The sequence below is a fragment of the Chiloscyllium plagiosum genome, unplaced genomic scaffold, assembly GCF_037043375.1.
Source record: "Chiloscyllium plagiosum isolate Xiang-an unplaced genomic scaffold, Cpla_swu_hap1 HiC_scaffold_3, whole genome shotgun sequence".
Lineage (NCBI taxonomy): Eukaryota > Metazoa > Chordata > Chondrichthyes > Orectolobiformes > Hemiscylliidae > Chiloscyllium > Chiloscyllium plagiosum.
In genome coordinates, this window is record NW_028270141.1 from 25688385 (window position 1) to 25704520 (window position 16136).

Sequence of the window (16136 nt, forward strand, 5' to 3'; positions counted from 1 at the left end):
CTGCAGATGGCCCCCTTGCAGTCCGCCGCCACGTGTCCCGACTTCCCGCAGGTTCGGCACACTTTCGGCTGCCCTGTATATGTCAGGTAGCCTCAGTTCCCTCCAATTACGAAGCTCGAGGGTGGGTGAAGAATGTTCCCATTTCCATCGACCCTCAGAATCACCCTAACCTGCCGCTTACTGGTCCAAATCCCAAAGGGGTCGATCACATCGGTGGCTTCTCTCTCAACTTAGACGTACCTTCCCAGGAAGGTCAGGACATCAGCTGCTGGAACATAGGGGTTGTACATATTTAGATTAGATTAGATTACTTACAGTGTGGAAACAGGCCCATCGGCCCAACAAGTCCACACCGACTCGCCAAAGCGCAACCCACCCATACCCCTACATTTACCCCTTTAACCTAACACTACGGGCAATTTAGCATTGCCAATTCACCTGACCCGCACATCTTTGTGACTGTGGGAGGAAACCGGAGCACCCGGAGGAAACCCACGCAGACACGGGGAGAATGTGCAAACTCCACACAGTCAGTCGCCTGAGTCGGGAATTGAACCCGGGTCTCTGGCGCTGTGAGGCAGCAGTGCTAATATGGATTGTAACAACCCAATTCCTCTGTGCAGGAAGCACACACAATGGGGTTGCCGACAAGATGGAAAACAGCGGCTCCCCTTCCTTCTCCTTGAAGACCTTCAGGAGCTGTTCGCACTGCTTCACACTTCTGAAGGTCACATCAAAGTAGCCTGCCTCAGGGAAATCCTGCAGGCAGTACACATCCGCTGCAGCGAACCGACAGCATCCCAGCAGCACTTTCTTGATAAACAGCAAGCGGTCAAGCGGCGTACGATCCTCTATCTTCTTCACAGTCACCCGGACAGTGTTTTGAACCCCCTGCCCAGGGCTGCGGGCAGCTGCTGAGGCCATAGCTCTGAGATTGGCTGGTCCCTGAATTGGCGTTAGGCCGAAGCCAGCATGAAGATCCACCAATAGCAGGTCAGCACAACCTAACAATCTTCCAATGTCCAATCACGGTCCAGCGATGATCTCCACTAGCTCTGATGACTCGCACCTCGACCCCTGTCCTGATAAGAACAGACACTTGATCTTAGCCAAAAGGCCGAGAAGCGATCATGAACCCACAACACTTCAGGCATAAGCCCTCATCAACTCTAAGTCAGAGTTCCTCAAGCAACCAATGGCTATTGTAACATTATATACATTGCTTAGCTCTGTCTTATGCTGTTTGGCATGCAGGTGATCCTGTTAGGTAGTTTCACCAGGTTGACACCTCATTTTTAAGTATGCCTGGTGCTGCTCCTGGCATGCCCTCCTGCACTCTCCATGGAACCAGGGTTGATCTACTGGTTTGAATAGGGATATAGTGGACCACGAGGTTGCAGTTTGAGTTGAATTCTGATTCTGCTGCTGCTGTTACTTATTGAAGCAATAGTTTGCACGAGCACATGAAGATTGGTTCTTCTGAATTTGAAAGGACAAATATTTCTGTGCCATGACCTCTTAAGATGTCTGAATTTGTTCTGTGCTCTTGGCTAACATATTGGCAGTGAAACCACAAGCAATCTGTACTCGTCATGCTACATACATATTATCATACAACATATGTGACTTGAGTCAATATTGCTCTAAGCTTTACAATTTAACAAAATTGTAACTTCTGAATGCCAATTGTTAAAATGTGTACTGTTAAGTGTGCTAGCTGTTCAGTTTGAAGGTCAAATTCCAATCGAGCTGGGTAATTTCTTGTTCACTGAGATTTGAACCAAAACAAGCAAAGATGGCATATCCATCACTACTTTGGATGCAGCTGGGCATTGTTCAACATTTTTCTGCCAGCACACATTCCAGAAGACTTGTCCAGTCTTTGAAACCAGTAACTCTTGAGGTCAAAGCAAAGTCATTTTGAGCAGCATTGAGTCATTTTAATTCATAAGTAACAGCATCATGGATTGATAAAAGTGTCTTTCGTAAAGAAAGAAAACATTGCAAACAGCCTCACAGAAGTATAAGTAAAGAAGTGGATGTGAGCCAGCAGAGTAGAGACCATAAGAAGTGACAAAAGCTTTGTCAAAATAATAAGTTCTTAAGAGGATTTTCAGGAAGGTGTGGTCAAAGACTTTCTTGATAAACAGCATGCGGTCAAGCGGCGTACGATCCTCTATCTTCTTCACAGTCACCCGGACAGTGTTTTGAACCCCCTGCCCAGGGCTGCGGGCAGCTGCTGAGGCCATAGCTCTGAGATTGGCTGGTCCCTGAATTGGCGTTAGGCCGAAGCCAGCATGAAGATCCACCAATAGCAGGTCAGCACAACCTAACAATCTTCCAATGTCCAATCACGGTCCAGCGATGATCTCAGCGATGAGGTGGAATTTCTGTGCCGAGGACTGTACTTAATGAGTAGGAGGCAAGGTGACATCAGTAGAATGAAAGGAAGGAGAAATTGTGCAAGACAGCAGAGTTAGATGAATCCTGAATGTATTGAGTAGGAGATTTAAGACTGGAGAAATAGGATGGGTCACGAGGATTAAAAATATCAAACTGATGGCACTACAGAACCTGAAAGTCAATATAGATTGGGCAAGATCTCATGAATGAGTGATGAATGAGTGAAGCCTTGATGAGATACTGTCAGAGAGCTTTATGTCTGCTGAATCGAGGGAACTGGAGAAACTGGAGGTAGTATTAATTTGGAGGAGCGGTGAACTGGGGTGGACAAAGTTAAAAATTGCAAATGAAGTGAGGTAGGGACAGATCTGAACATCATTTTGGAGTTTGAAACTCAAACCAAACAAGGCCGTTGAGTTGTATAAAGAAAGCAGAAAGAACTTAAACAAGAAATTAGGAGAGTGAGAAGAGGCCATGAAATGTCCATGGCATTTAGAAGAAACCCAAAAGATATACATATATTTGGAGCAAGAGGGTAGGTAAGGAAAGGGTGCATCCACTCAAGGACAAAGGAAGAAATTTATGTGTGGAGCCAGAGGAAGTGGGTGACGTCCTTAATGAGTACTTTGCATTGATAGTCACCAAGAACGAGGCCAGGAATGATGGTAAGGTGAAGGAGGGTATGTTGGCATTCTGGGGCATGTTGATATTAAGAGGGAGGTGTTGAGTGTCTTTAAAAAAAAATTACGGTCTCCAGACCCTCATGGGATCTCTCCCACGAAACTGAGAGATGCAAGGGAGAAGATTGTCGGGGCCATGACAGAGATCTTTGTATCCTCTTTAGCCACAGGCGAGGTCCCAGAAGACTGGATAATGGTCAGTTTTGTTGTTCCTTTGTTTAAAACGGTTAACAGGGATGATCCAGGAAATTTTTGTCCGATCAGCTTTACATCAGTGGTAGGGAAATATTGGAGAAGATTCTTAGAGACAGGATTTACTTGCATTTGGAGAAGAGTTTACTTATTAGTGAGCGTCAGCATGGCTTTATGTGGGGAAGGTCTTGTCTCATAAACTTGATTGAGATTTTTGAAAAAGTCACAAAGGTGATTGATGAGGGTAGGATAGTCAACGTTGTCTACTGTATTAAAGTATTTGACTAGGTCCCTTACGGTAGGCTGGTTCAGAGATTAAGGAATGTAGCATTCATGGTGATTTTGCTGGTTGGATACAAACTTGGCTTAGTCATAGAAGAGAGAGGGTAGTTGTGGAAGGATGTTTTTCTGACAGGAAGTCTGCTCCACAAATATCAGTGCTGGGACCATTGTTGTTTATAATGTATATAAATGACTTGGATGAAAATGTAGGTGGCTTGATTATAGCTGACAGAAAAATTGGTGGCATTGTAGATAATGAGGAAGGTTGTCAAATAATGCAACAGGATTTGATCATTAGGAAAGTTGGGTGGAGAAAAAGTGATTGGAGTTTAAGTTGGATAAGTGTGAGGTGATGGATCTTAGGAGGTCAAATGGGAGGGGGAGGTTTGCAGTAAATGGCATGACCTTCAGGAGCATTGGTGTATAAAGAATTCATTTCCTTAGCTCCTTTAAAGTAGCAAAACACATAGATAAGGTGGTGAAGAAGGAATACAAAATGCTTGCCTTCATCAGTCAAAGCATCCAGTATGAAAGTTGGTAAGTCATGTTGTAGCTGTTTAAAACGTTAGTTAGGCCACTTTTGGAGTATTGTGGATAGTTCTGGTCATTACACTGTAGAAATGAGGCTTAGCAAGGGTATAAACACTCTCCTGGATTGGAAAGTGTTAGCTGTAAGGACAGATTGGACAAACTTGGATTGTTTTCTGTACAGCATCAGAGACTGAGGGGTGACCTGATAAAAAAAAAAAAATTATGAGAGACATGGATATGGTGGATAGTCAAAGTCTCTTTCCCAGGGTGGAAATGTTAAATACTACCGGGCATAGATTTGAGAGGAGGAAAGTTTAAAGGAGATGTGCAAAGAAAGGTTTTTACACAGTGGGTGGCAGGGGCCTGGAATGTGCTGCCAGGGTACATGGTAGAAGCAGAGACTATAGCAATGTTTAAGAGGCATCAAGACAGACAGATGAATAGGCAGGGAATAGATGGATGTGGACCAAGTGCAGGCAGCTGAGATTAGTTTAGAATGGCATCATGGTCAGCACAGATACTGTGGCAGAAGGGCCTGTTCCTGTGCTATATTGTTCTATGTTCTATAGTCTGGTGAGGAGGGTATGGTGATTAGTGTTGAACATTGAGACTTTTTATCTTCACCAAATGAGGAAGGTATACCTCATACATGTAAGAAAAGATATTGAACAAGCAATTTGGCAAAACTGGTGGAGTTGAGAGAAACGATGAAAAGGCAGAGCTTTTTCCTTACGTGTTGTGTGGGAGCTATCTAATAATCATGGTTCTAAAAGGAAAAGTGATGGTATCTGATGAGAGTGAACTACACTGGCAAATGAAAACTGTGTAGAAGAAGTTTAACAGGAATGACCATCAAGAGGGGAGAAGATTAGTATCTTGGATGAAAAGCTTGCTGAGGGCTTGGAGGAATTGGGAGAGGCCTGAAGGCTTTGTGTTAGGATAGGAAAGACCCCTATATCAGTGATATTTAGTATCGATGAGTGGTCAGGAAGAAACAGCTGAACAGAGGTGATGAAGAAAATGAAGTATTCCTGGCACTTGAGAGAGGTAATAGCTGAAGTGGAGAGGTAACAGGCAGTTAAATACAAAGGGGCCTGGGATAACCTTCCCTTCCAGGATGATCTTAGAATAATGGTTCCTTTGATAATAAAGGACAAAGAACAACAAATGTTATTGTAATTGCACGTCTGAAGAAGTAAAAAGCCACGTATGGTTTGCACCCAATGTATCTGAGAAAATAAAAACAGAAGCTATATTGGGTGACTGTTATGGAGAAAAGGTTATCAATGTTTATTTGTGCTTGAAGTTACAGAAATGAGGAAATGGAGAAAATTGCATGTAATTCACTGGAATGTGTTATCATGCAGTTGAGACTTCCATTCCATCACCAGGATTGAAAATGGCCTCTCTTCCCTCAAGTAACATGCTGGTGGGAATGGAATGTGGGACCTGGGTCCCCTCAGCTCAACAAAGAAAAATGTTGCAATTTTGGGCTCACTGCTTCTCTGGCTGTGATCCTTGAGCATGTCCTGGATATGGCGTTGACTGGAGTAAGAAGGAAGGGCCATGAGGGAAAGAGATGAAAGGCCATCAGGAGACAAAAGGGCATGCTGTTTAAAAGGAGAGGGATATTTAGAGAGAGGAGGAGATTGGGTGATTGAAAGATGGAGATGGTTGATTGGAGAGAAAGGGAGATGTGAGGCAATGATTGGAGAGAGATGTTGGGCATTTGGTGGCATTGAGTGACTGAGAGAGACAATAGCATTGTTTAAGAGGCACTTAGACAAAGAGGAGTTGGTCCCATGCATTCAGGATTGAAGTGTAGTCAGGAGGAACCCTCTTCCTCTTTGACATTTTTTTGTTTTTCTATTTGACTTTTCCTTCTCCAGGAATCCTGCTATTTTTCACCTGAATACAAATATTGGTTTCCAATGTTTGTTGCATGATAGAGTTCATTGAGCTCGGCTAAGATGGGAGTGATTGAAATATTCAAAATCTCAACAAAATAAACAGGGAGAAAATATTCCTATGTAAGAAAAGATTGGGAATGAAAGGACACAGGTTAGAAACAATTAGTAAAAGAAATATTGATTCCTTGATTTATTGTTATCACTTATTGAAATATAGTGAGATGTGTTGTTTTGTGTGTTATATGGGCAGATTGTACCATAAAGTCCATCAGCCTCGCAGAACAGAGTGCAGAGTACAGGGTCCCAGTCATAGAAAAGGCACAGAGAGAGACAGAGAGAGAGAGAGAGAGATCAAAATTAACATTTGAGCGATTTGTCCAAAAGTTTGATAACAGCGCGGAAGAAGCTGTTCTTTAATGAATTTGTATGCTTAGTCAAACATTTATATCATCTGCCTGACAAAAGAAAATGGAAGAGGATATAACCAGGGTGGGGCCTTTGATTATGTTGGTTGTTTTCCCGAGGCAGTGGCAAGGATAAGGTGGAGTCAATGAATTAAAGGCTGGTTTGCGTGATGGACTGGGCTGTATTCTCAACTCTCTGGAGTTTCTGGTGGTCTTGGGAAAAGCAGTTGACATATCAAGCTGTGATGCATATTGATAGGCTTCTTTCCATGGTGCATCTATAAAAGTTGGTAAGAATTCTTGTGGATATACTGAATTTCCCTAGCCTCCTGAGGAAGTAGAGATAACGCTGTGCTTTCTTGACTGTCACATTGACATGGGTGGACCTGGAAAGATTATTGATGATCATAACTCCCAGGAACCTGACCCTCTCAACCATCTTCATATCAACATCATTGATGCAGATAGGGTGTGCCCTCCACTCTGCTTCCTGAAGATATGTGGAGGAACCTTTTTACACAGCAAGTTCACTGCCTGAAAGTGTAATGGAGGCAGGATCAATTAAGACATTCAAATGGAAATTAGGTGATCTTTTGAGAAGTGACAATGCGCTTGGTTCGGGTTACAGGAAGAAAGCAGAAGAATGGCATTAGGTGCGATGCTTATCTGGAGAGCTGGCACAGTTATGGGCGGTACGGTGGCACAGTGGTTAGCACTGCTGCCTCACAGCGCCAGAGACCCTGGTTCAATTCTCGCCTCAGGCGACTCTCTGTGTGGAGTTTGCACATTCTCCCCGTGTCTGCGTGGGTTTCCTCCGGGTGCTCCGGTTTCCTCCCACAGTCCAAAGATGTGCAGGTTAGGTGAATTGGCCATGCTAAATTACCCGTAGTGTTGGGTGAAGGGATAAATGTAGGGGAATGGGTCTGGGTGGGTACGCTTCGGCGGGTCGGTGTGGACTTGTTGGGCTGAAGGGCCTGTTTCCACACTGTAAGTAATCTAATCTAAATAACAGTACACATGACTGGCTTCCATTCTTCCCCTATATTGGTCCATTGGGTGCTGTGACTTTGTACGACTTGGATTCACTGCACAGCTTGGATGCCTTTGCAGGTAAGTGGGTTCCCCTTGTCAGAGGGTGACATTTGCCCTGTGTCTTGCATATATTTGAGATCGTTCCACACCTGCAAAGCTTTCCTGCATTATTTTCCTTGTTTTTCAAGAAGCATTTCCTCTGTCTCGGTGACCTTGGATCAGTGATGGCTTGACAAAATAATTTTCACTTGCCTTCCAACCATACATTCTGTTAGCTCCATATCCAGAGGTGTAACTCGGAAGTGACACAGAAATCTTTTACTGTTATCCTAGACATCAGGGTAAGTTATTCATTCAGCTAGATAATTTATTCTGGGTAAGCGTGATGAGGATGTCAAATGGCATATACATCCTTGACAGTTCTGCCCTTTCTCTGCTAACAATGTTTGTTTGTGAGACTCACAGATATATTGAGGGCCACCCTGCTGTACAAATTGTATGTTTTTTCTTTAGGAGCTCTCTCAACTGATGATGCTTTGTTGGAAAAGTTTGGAATATTTGGTGCCAGCTCTATAGGTCGTCTTTGCCTTGTAGAATATTGTTATGAAGATGTGGGTATACTGTACCTTTAAGAGAACTATCTGACAGAACCAAGTGTTCTGAAAAGAAATGTAACATTTGGTTGAACAACGCGCTTAGCTGGTTGCCTGGAAATGACAAAACAGATTCAAATTAGGCCAGTCAGTTTAAATTATACCCCCAAAAATGCCAAACTCCAATCTAGTTTGAATTTAGTATATTGACAAGCTTAAAAGCCAACGACACGATCCGATGTTTTGGGGGGTATAAGACCAGGGAAAATTGAACAGTTGAGAGGAGAACTACCAAACCACCAGGATGTAAAAAGACTGCCAAAAAATACCTCTCTCAAAGGTACCTTTATCGATCAGTGACCTGTGAAGCATAATCCCCAAGAAGAAGAAAAGAAGACAGGAATACAGAGAACCGAAAGCTGCCTGGTTTTGAGATAAGAAGTTTTGTTTTGGAAATCTTAATCGGGAGTTTTATCAGATTAGTATTATAGAAGGGAAGGTAAAAGATAGGTTAGAGAGAGTTGTTAGTTAATTATTCTCTGTTATACTTTAAGAAATAAAGTTGTTAATTTTTTACTTTAACTAGTTCTTGGCCTATTGAACTTTCACAGATCACTGCATGGGATAAAGCTTTGCTGTGTTACTGGTTTTAAATTAAACAGGAGATTTTACGCCGTGAGGTGCAATATGAATGTATCATATATCTTTGACTTTGCTGGGCTAGAATGGATTTCACAACTTGGACATATAGTGAGAATAAGTTGTTCTAACTTACATTTACCTGGCACTTTTTTGCCATTGAAAACACTCCCTTTGTGACAAGGTAATGCCATCATTGTGTGAAGGCACCAATCGTGTTCTGTGTTAGTTTTGTTCATTGCCACAATATCATCAGCAATTCATAAGCATCCAACAACACTTTCTGTAATTCCATTTACATGTTGCTGAAACAAATCTTGACTGACAGATAAACTGAAAAGTAGTCTCTGAAAGCAATATCTTCCGAATGGTGTTTTGAAAGTGGTGAGTTTCTAACATTCTTTAGCTATGCGTGTCAACAAATAAGCATGCTTGGCATCCAACTTGGAAAAGAAGTTTGCTTTTTGTGCACTTGAAGTTAAATTCTCTAGTTCTCTGGAATCCTATCTGGTCAAAACCAGACGGTGAAGTTCAGACGTCTTGAATTGAAACATACCTTGACTGCGCTGTCCTTTAATAAGGCCATAATTGAACTACACCGATTTTTGTGATGATGCATACATTGGGAGATACACATTGTGTTCATGCAGTGTCATCCAATTTATATCTAAGCTTTTCTTGTACATGAACACTGCACTTTCTGGGAGTGTCGATTGGTTGAACTGCATCTTCTCTGAGGGGCAACACAACATTGTTCCTGAAATTTCCTGTGATGTTGAACATGTTCATGTACAATTATTGTACTGGATTGACTCAATATGGTCTGTTCTGCCATTGTGGACGCATTGATGATCTTGTGACATTTGCACTGTTGAGATCTGTACATGTTGATAGTGCTGAAATGACTGGTATACTCATGTTTGCCCAGTAATACATTTGTGGTTTTCATGCCACATTGCATTGTTAATGTATAAATCCAATACAGTCAATTTAGTAGCTCTTGGTTGTACAATTGAGTTCTGACAAACCAACTATATGTACCTCAGAATTCAGACTGGTTGAATATTTGCATTAGATCCTTTGTTTTGAGTCTGTGTTTGATGGTTTTCTTTGAGCAAGTAACGTTGATTGTCAAAACAGCTTCCAATTGCTTGTTTCTGTCTGCACAACATTACACATTGCAATGTGGAAAGCTTATTTGTCCTATGGTCAGATATTATTCCACTCAGGTCTTGAGTCTATTTCGTTGTGAACTTTGATTTATGTTTACAAAGGTCTTTGGCACTCTCACTGCTGTTGCCATACTGCAGCAGAGGTTTTTGGTCTGATGGCGCCCTGCTGTTACCTCTGGTTGCATCTTTGGAGTCAGATTTCTTGCATTAATGAGCCCAATGTCCTTTTGTACTACATGCCTTGCATAGATCCTGGAGAATACAGGATGGCTTTGCAGTAGGTGAGAGAAACCACACTTACCGGATGCCTTGGTTGTTTTTGTGTCTTGTATACAGTGAGCTGCACCTAGTGCTTGCAGGTACTGTTGGTTGATTGCAGTAAATAAGTACTTTCTGCACTTGTTGCCCTCGTTGTAGCACTTGCTAATAAATTAATTTATCGATTCCTCTTGTTATGCCTATAGGAGATCGATTCCAAGTGATGGATTCGTAAATTTGATCAGACATGCAGCAATTTGCATATCTTTGGGAATCTTTTTTCTCCTCTCTATGCTAGAATTATTGATCCTACCCAACACCACATTTTCAACTACTATCATAATTTTCGCAGCTGCTTGATGTGAGAGGCATATCTGCATTCTTTGCTTAAAAGGTTTGAACTTGGATAAGACATCAGTAGCCTTCATTCTGGATTAGTGGTGCTGGAAGAGCACAGCAGTTCAGGCAGCATCCAAGGAGCTTCGAAATCGACGTTTCGGGCAAAAGCCCTTCATCAGGAATAAACGTCGATTTCGAAGCTCCTTGGATGCTGCCTGAACTGTTGTGCTCTTCCAGCACCACTAATCCAGAATCTGGTTTCCAGCATCTGCAGTCATTGTTTTTATCAGTAGCCTTCATGTTGATACACTGCTATCCATCCTTCCACTATTCTTTTGTGTCAGATCCTATTGATGTATGGGGTTGTTTCAGTCGTTTTATAATGATGTAGCCACTCTGTATATTACTTCAGCAGTGTCTCTGCTGTTTGCTTTTTCATTTCACTTTATAGTTTACTTAGCATTCTCCTTGTGTGCCTTCATTATGGCATTTAATGTTCCTATTCTATTTTTGCTTGCAACCCACTCTTTTTTTACTTTGCTTGAACTTAAGTACACTTTTTCTTTGTTCAGGGCAAAAAACTCTCTCAAGTTTAAGTTCTCTTTTAGTAGCAAGCTTTTGTTTATCGGCCTGACTTTGTCCAGCTCAAAGGTGCTCACAGTTTGAGAATCATAGAATCACTACGTTAAAGCAGGCCATTCGGCCCATCAAGTCCACATTGAAACTCTGAACAGCATTTCACCCAGATCCATTTCCCTATTTAACCCAATAACCCTACATTTCCCATGGTTAATCCACCTTGCCTGCACATCCCTGGATGCTATGTAGGATGGTAAATTTGTGGATGATACTAAAATTGGTGGGGTGGTAAGTAGTGAGGAGGTTAGTCTTAAATTATAGAAAGACATAGAGGAGCTGATCAGATGGGCTGGTCAGTGACAAATTGAATGCAATCCATATAAGTGTGAGGTGATGCACTTGGAGAGGATAAACAAGGTAAGAGAATACATGATGAACAGTAGGACCCTGAGAAGCACTGAGAATCAGACAGACCTTGGTGTGCATGTCCACCAGTTCCTTGAGGTAGCAGGACAGGTAGATAAAACCATAGGAACAGGACAAGACTATTCACTGCCTTGTGCCTGCTCGGCCATTTAAAATGACGACAGATAATCTGACATTCCTCATGTCCAGTTTCCTAACCTTTTTCTCTATAATGCTTGATTCCCTACTGACTAAGAATATACCTATTGCAGCTTTAAATCTCCACAAGGACACAGCCACCGTGACTTTCTGTGGCAAGGAGATCTAAAGTCTCGCAACCCTCAATTCCTGTTTATCTCAGTCTTAAAGTGGCATCCCTTTACTCTGAGATTATGCTGTCTTGTCTTAGACCATCCCATAAGGGGAAACATCCTCTCAGCATTTACGCCATCAAGCCCTTAAGAATCTGTAATGTTTCAATGAGAGCACCTCTCATTCAGGTAAATTTCAATGTGTAGTGTCCCAAACTGTTTAGCCTTTGCTGGTAAAATAATCCTTGTGTACCAGGGATCATCCTAGTGAACCTTCTCTCAACAGTCTTGAATGAGATAGTAATAATAAGTAAAGTGATTCAGAAGGGATATGGTATACTTGCCTTCATTAGCCAAGGCATGCAGTTTAAGTGCAGGGATGTTATATTGGAACTGTATATCTCATAGGTTAGCCCACAGCTAGAGTATTATGTGCAGTTCTGGAGTCCACATTATAGGATAAATGTGATACCACTGGATAGGGTGCAGAGGAGATTTGCCAGGATGTTGCCAAGGATGGAAAGTTTTAGCGCTGAAAAGAGATTGGACAGACTGTGGTTGTTTTCCTTGGAGCTGAGGAGACTGAGTGGGGACATCTTTAAGAAGTATAAAATTATGAGGGCCTTAGTTAGGGTAGACAAGGAGGATCTTTTCCTCTTGGGGGTGTATCAATGGCCAGGGGTATAAATTTATGGTAAAGGGCAGGAGGTTTAGAGAAGACGTGATGATAAGTGTTTTCACTCAGAGTGTGTGGGCATTTGTAACTCACTGGCTGTAAGGCTGATAGAGACAAAAACCCTTACAACATTTAATCAGCATTTGGGTGTGCACTTGTGGTGCTCTGGCACACAAGACTATGGGCCAACTGCTGGAAAATGGGGCTAAAGGAGTTCAGGGGGAGATGATGGCCTAATGGGATTATAGCTGGCCTGCTAATTCTGACTCCAGGCAATGCTCTGGGGTCCTGAGTTCAAACCATGCCACAGCAGATGGTGGAATTTGCATTCAATTTTAAAAATCTGGAATCAAGAGTCTAATGATGACCATGACTCCAGTGTCAGTTGTCAGGGAAAACTCATATCATTCACTAATAGACAATAGGTGCAGGAGTAGGCCATTCTGCCCTTCGAGCCAGCACCACCATTCATTATGATCATGGCTGATCATCCTCAATGCCCTTTAAGGAAGGGAACTGCCATCTTTACCTGGTTTGAGGAGAAAGTGAGGTCTGCAGATGCTGGAGATCAAAGTTGAAACTTTATTGCTGGAACAGCACAGCAGGTCAGGCAGCATCCAGGGAACAGGAGATTCGACGTTTCGGGCACAGGCCCTTCTTATTCCTGAAGAAGGGCCTTTACCTGGTTTGAAGAAGGTTTACACGAAACATCGACTTCTCCACCTCCTGATGTTACCTGGTTTGCTGTGTTCTTCCAGTCTCCTGCCTGTCTACTTTGGATTCCAGTATCTGCAGTTTTTTTGTCTCCAATCTTTACCTGGTTTGGCCTACACGTGATTCCAAACCCTAAAAATTGCAGTTGACTTTTAACTGCCTTCTGGGCAGTTGGGGATCGGTAATAAATGCTGGCCTAGCCAGTGACACCCTCATCCCAGAGTGAATTTAAAAAAGATGGTTAATTCCAACCAGCATAGACTCGATGGGCTGAAAGGTATATTTCTGTGCTGTAGGCCTCTTTGACAACCCAAGAGTGGGCATCCATTAAGCAGTTTGGTCTGTCAGAAGCAACAGAATTGTACTCCAATACAATCTGCAGCCTAATGGCCCAACAATCTCCCATTCTACCATTACTGGAATACTTAAAAAAGAGGTGCCAAACTAATTGAGTGAAACCTACAATGCAGCACTACATATGTGCCAAGAAGAAAGCAGACTGCCATCTTCTCAAGAGTAAGTAAGTGGGTAATAAATGCTGGCACAGCCAGCAATGCTCACATCACATGGATGAATAAAAAATCTTATAATGAATGCACATTGTGTAAGGTAATTTGGTAACAAGAGGACAGCATTATAATAAGATAGTAATTGGAGAAATACAAATTTCCAATAATGCACTGAAACATTGACCTGTATCAGCTGATGTTATTAGTCATTTTGTCACGAGCCTAATGTAACAGTAGCACACACCATATTGTTCAGTGCTAATCCTAGCCAGACTTGCAATAGGGTGTTCACATTTTCCAACAGTATTCTGGCGAGAAGAAGGAGAAAAATATAAGCCACTGTTTAAATCATTAATTATTATCCAGTGGTTCTGGTTGCCAAATCGTACTCGCCACAATCAAATATTATGCTAACACACATTGTCCAGCTTATTACATGAATAATGTTCTGATGGATGAGCTCACTATCTCAGTAAATGGAGCAGAACTGAAAGAATTTCTTTGCCTTCCATGTGGTTGCTCAGTATAAAAACAGACCTGTTCAAAGATCACTCATGGGATGCTTTGCAGTCTGACTATGGAATACTGTAAACTTATTTAACTGGGGTCTTAATTGGTGTATGCTGTTCAAACAGCAGGGGCATTCCAAGCACCTTTGGAACTGTAACAAACGTCACTTTACAGTGTAATCTCACAAGCCGTCTAAAGTGTTAGTGAGGGGACTACTTTGTATTTCATCTATCTTACTGATAGTCTCTGCAGCTTTTATATGATGGGGTTAGGAAGAAATGTGAAGAAAGAAGCTCTGTGATCCATCAGTTTGGTTTCAAGCCAGATGGGAGTGAAAGTTTAATGCCTTGCTCAGTGCCCTGCCAAATACACTTTGCTGTAATTTCTAATTGTTGTAACAGAATATGTGGAAGTCTGGAAGAAGAATAAGTTCTTGTTTATGTGAACAGGCATGTTCTTCTGTTTTGTGACCAGCATTGAATTCTAACAGTTGAACCTGGTTTCATCAACTTGAAAAGTAGTTGCAATTACGTAACATAGCTTAGGTTCATTCTTCGTGTTATTTCTGTGAATTTTTCATTTGTACCTATGTGAAACGTTTTGAATGCTGGAAATTTAGGTACATTAATTCTTCTCGCTGTAACTTTAAAAAAAAATTAGAAACCATTTCAGTGGAGTCTATGAAACATCTGTTTTTTTAAAAAACCCATAGTGTTCCAAAAAACATATGCAAAATAATTTATATTCTACAAATTATAAACTGTTTTAAATTAGTTCTTCATATTTAAATAATTAGAGCTCATTCTGTTATAACTTGGAACAACATGAGAGAATATTGCATTGTGACAATTGCAGGACCAGCTGTTGTATTCATTTAGAAATATTTGGTGAAATTTGATTTTGCTTTCTGCTCATGCACATGAAATGATGATCAAATAGCTAGGGAGATTTGGTTTTCCATCTGGGAATTTGAGGTTCATGAACAACTCAGCCAACTGTCAAAGCTTTGGAAAGAAGTCATTCAGTCCACTTTATAGGTACTGGCTTTTTAACTGGCATGGTATGCTAATTCGTAGAATCCCTACAGTGTGGAAATGGGCCACTTGGCCCGTCAAGTCCAGACCAACAGCACCCGAACCAGACTCACCCCCGACCCCTATCCCTCTAACCTGCATTCGCAATGGCTAATCTACCTAGCTTGCACATCCCATAACAGCGTGGTGGGGTATTGGATTTCTGTGAGAAAGTGAGGACTGCAGAAGCTGGAGATCAGAGCTGAAAATGTGTTGCTGGAAAAGCACAGCAGGTCAGGCAGCATCCAAGGTGCAGGAGAATCGATGTTTTGGGCATGAGCCGCCCAACATCACCCTGTCTTTTCTTGATGCTCATTCTGTCAACTCCACACATTTCTCTCTTTTGCCAGTGATCCCTCAAGTTGTGTATGTGTCATTGTAACTGCCTATCGTCTCCTTAATTCCCGTGACTGTGGAGGTGATGGCACAACAATAGCCCACCCTTTCGAGCAATATAAGCTTCCACATGTTTAGACCCCTAGCTAGTGGATACACATATCCCCAACTACATCAATTCTCTCCTCCACATTTTTCCCTCTATGAAGGGAAAGGCCTGACTGTGACCTACTCTTCCTGGAGAGACTACTCCCCTGTGCATTGCCACTCAGACCTGACCAGACACCTAACTGTGGCTGAACTGGTGTGGGAGCTGTTCTTAACTAACTGTGCTAGGCACCTCCAGATTGCTGGGTTCGCTTGTTGACTTCAATGTGGGCCATTCCTGTAGAAATGCCTCACCCCTTGCTGCAGATGGAGTGTGCTTATGAGAACACTGAAGCCACATAGTACAGGTGCTTGGCTGATGTAACACACAGAGGTATGACATAATGTACGTGCCCTTGACTGAGAAATGCTGCACAGCATGGCCACCTGCCTGGTGTGCAACTGTGCCAATTGCCAATGCAAGGCAAGGCCCTGGTAGGC